We start from the raw sequence: 4000 nt of genomic DNA, 5'->3' as shown, positions 1-4000 counted from the left end.
CTCTTTGAGTGATCATATTTTGATAAACTTTAAACTCTTATTTAAAAGCTAAAATTATCACATTAATTATATTGAGCATATGTCACAAAAAAGTCATTATAAACATGTTTTCTAGTGGCTTTCAAACTCTCTTTAAGGATAACGATAAGTAACTTCAACACTTTAAACTTCTCTCCTTCAAGTTAATTGAATAGATGAGGATGATTAATCCATATTGTAGCACGAAATTCCTTCCCCATTTGCTACTCAACATGATTAAATCATAAACCATATCATTAAAAAGTCAAACATGTCAACTCAAAAACTTTGATTACACCAAAATTATAATTTTATCTGACGTTCAACCATGAAGTGAAATAAGAGAAGTAGTCAAAATTCTAAAACATACAACTAGTATTATATATAGAATACAAAAATAAAAATACCGAATTAATATATAATTTCTATTTTAATAATAAATTTTCATTTTTCCCATTTTTTTAAAGTTCTCCTTTAAACTAAAATAAAAATAAATAAATTTTATTGGCTCATAAAATACTTCAAATATATAATTTTGTTTCCTTCTTATATTTTTTACCTTTTCTTTTTATTTATCTATAAATAAATATAAAACCGTACTACTTTATATTAGTCACTATAAATTTTATTTACACAAGTTTGATTATAAAAAAATGAAATGAAAATAAAATGTTTTCTATTAAGTAAGTAAATAAATTAGAGTTTAAAAACTTCACGAGTAAACATAAATAAACTACCCACATTTATTTTAGAGTGTAGTAAACAAAATTTTAAAAATATTCTTTTAAAATTTTGATTGCTGGAATTAAAATTTTCACTCTTAATAAATCAAATACTAACCTATAAATGAATATTTATACTAACTTAAAACTTTTGCTTTAGTCTCACATCACGAATTAATTAAATACCAACTTAATTAAGTAAAATCAATAAAAAATAAACTTAATAGGGTTAAATATGATTACACTTTTTAATTATTTTAGTAATTAATTTTTTTAAATCGTTGCTTAAATATATTTTTACATTATTTTTTTCTTTTCACCCACATAGGGTATATAATAGGATATGTTATAAATTATTTATAAAAATGATTTAAATTATTATATAAGTTGTTATTATTTATATTATTTGTATAAAGTATTTTTATAAAATTGAAATAAATAATTTTCTAATTAATTTTTAAAATTTTAAAATATTTTAATTATAAAATAAGATATTATTTATTTCTATTTTGTATTTATTTTTAAAAATAAAATAATAAAAGATAAATGAATAATAAAAACAATCTAAAGAACTGAATAACTTTAATGAAAAAGATAATAATAGTTTGAGAAAAGTATCAATTACCCCCAAAAACATTCAAATTTTTCCTAGCGACTGACGCGACCGAACATGAAAACCAGTAGCTCTGACTTTTGGGTTTGGGCCCTTTTCCGGGTTGCTTCAACATCACGCGGTTTCCATTTCTTTTCTCGTAAACAGAGATAAATACAAGGACCTTTACCTACCATCTTATCTACACTCTTCTCGTTCCCTTTATAAATCCGTCTTTCTCACGCAGCAAGTCTTCGATACGTGAGAGAGGGAGAGAGGGGTAGAGTGTTGATGATATTGGAGGCTCTTCGAGATGTAGATCGGAACACTCCTTTTTATGATCCCTTCTCTTCGTTTGCCCATTTCAGCTTCCTCCATCTATCTCTTGTTTCTCTCATCTATGAAATTTTCAAGCAGTAAGAGAAAGGGAGAGAGTGGTGTTGGGAGTTGGAGGTGTGGGAGAGTTGGGCAAGAATTATGACCTTTGTTCAATCCAAAGGGGCAATTCTTACCAACCCCTCCCATACCCTTGATTTCCAACCGTTGCTCCCCTTCCCTGCCTTGGATCCATTCCCTTTTGTTTGCTTCTTTTAAGGTTTGGTTTCCTTTTCTTATAATTTTCTTCTTTAGTTCTTATAATTATTTTGTTTTAATTTCATAATTTTCCAAGGAGTTTCCTAGTGAATATTGGGTATTAGATCTGGCTGTGATTTTCAGAGAACAGCAACTGAGAGCTGCAGCTTTCATGATTTGTAGAAGTTTGTCATATTTCAAATGTTTGTTGACAAATTCAAAACGCCAGGAGCCCTGGACTGGAGATGAATTCTGTAGAAATCTCGTGGAGGAAAACGAATCACGAAGTGTCCATTTGTGCCGAGGAAGAGGCCTCTTACATGTTATATTATTCTGACATGGTATTATCAGAGTTTGTGTCTAGCCTGTTTCGAAAACCAAATTCTATCTAAATTATATACACTAAATTTGGGCTCAACCAGGCCGTTTCATAGTAAACGAATTTTAAAAATAAAACAAGTTTACTAAATAGATTAAATATTAAAATAATTACAATTAAAATAATAGTAAAATTAACAATAAACTAAATTAGGCGAAAATTAACAAATTTAAAATACATTACAAAGCTTAAAATAGTTATAATTAAAATAGTAGTGAAATTAATAATAAAATAAATATTTTAATAATACAAACAAAATTAAAAGTGAAAGTAGAACAACATTAAAAACGGCCACGAAATGGCCCTAAAACAGTACAAACCAAAAAAAACAGCTTGCAAAATATAATTTAACTAACTAAAATATTTATATGTATCAAACCATAAACATATTTGATTTTATAACAAATTATAAATTGTAAGTTAAATTATATGTCTATAAAGGAAACGAAAAATCATGGTCTTTATCGTCATCATCATTCTTATCAATTTTGCAATCAATTTCTAATATGAAATAAGAATAAATAGTTAGATAATTAAATTGATAAATTGTTATAATAATAAAACAAGAATAACAATCATGAAAGTACACGACTTAAACCATTTTTTGTTTAAGTAAACTCCTCAAAGGTGTGATAATTTTTTTCCCATGTTAAAAGTCGACTCGGTAGCCACACTTAATATTAGAATTGACAAAAGATCACAAGCTATAGTTCTTCCAAATAAATGTCCAACTATGACTTTTCACTCTTAGTACTGGATGTACTTAAATATCGTTTATAAGTATCACTTTCATCATAATCTCCTTCCAAATCAACTTTATTAACATTAAATTGACACAAACTATAATCAACATGATTATTACCCAAAACATTAAAACTCACGACCAAAGAGGAAGACGTGCAATTGGAGTTCTTAACATAATAAACAATAGTTTAAGTTGCTAACAATGATTTGCACAAAGTTTGAAGCATGAGAATCATAGATTGTAGTGAAGCAATAGTGCACATAATTAACTTGTAACGAAGATCTAAAATGACAGTACATGACAATATCAAAGAATGCTCAGCCCAATATTTATTAAATTTCTCTTGCGTGTACTTAACCATTGAACTTAAAAAAGAATGAGGACCTTTATGTGTATCAAGCAACAACTTGTGAACCTTCCAAACCCTTCTAAAATAAAGATTAACCTTGGCAATTAGAACTAGAAAAAACACAAATCACATCTTAAAAGACTTTAAAAAATTTGCAAAGAATAACAACATTTCTCCACTCATCAAAAAGAGCAAATGTTTGATAATCTTTATCTTGTTGGCCCCAATAATCTAACACATCATTGTAGTAAAGAACAGATTCAAGCATCAAATAAGTAGAATTCCATCTCACACACACATCTTGATGCAACTTTTTGGTCATATTCAAATGAAAGTTTTTGTTGGTCACATCATAAATTTTTTTCCTACGAATTTTCCACTTTTTTTTATGTACTTAATTCCATTTTGAATCTTTTCAACAACATCACCAGCAAGTTCCAAACCAACTTTAACTATAAGATTCAATATATATACACAAGATCTACCTTGAAAAAAAAATACCATCACACAAAAGAGCTCGGTTCGCATGAAAACGGTTGTTAAGATAAGAAACCATAACATCATAATATGAAGCATTATCCAAAGTGATGTTAAAAAATTTCTTGTCTATACCCCACTAAGA

The 4000-nt window shown here is 27.5% G+C and overlaps 1 long non-coding RNA gene across 1 annotated transcript; it reads left to right on the top strand.

Moving 5' to 3' along the window:
- Positions 1 to 1355: 1355 nt before the first annotated feature.
- LOC105766097 (uncharacterized) lies at positions 1356 to 2323 on the top strand. Its single transcript, XR_001125012.2, has 2 exons — positions 1356 to 1927; positions 2031 to 2323. It is a non-coding gene; the product is annotated as an uncharacterized LOC105766097 (long non-coding RNA).
- The last annotated feature ends 1677 nt before the right edge of the window (positions 2324 to 4000 follow it).

Source organism: Gossypium raimondii, chromosome 5 (assembly GCF_025698545.1).
Source record: "Gossypium raimondii isolate GPD5lz chromosome 5, ASM2569854v1, whole genome shotgun sequence".
Taxonomy (NCBI): Eukaryota; Viridiplantae; Streptophyta; class Magnoliopsida; order Malvales; family Malvaceae; genus Gossypium; species Gossypium raimondii.
This window is presented reverse-complemented; position numbering and strand designations above follow the sequence as displayed.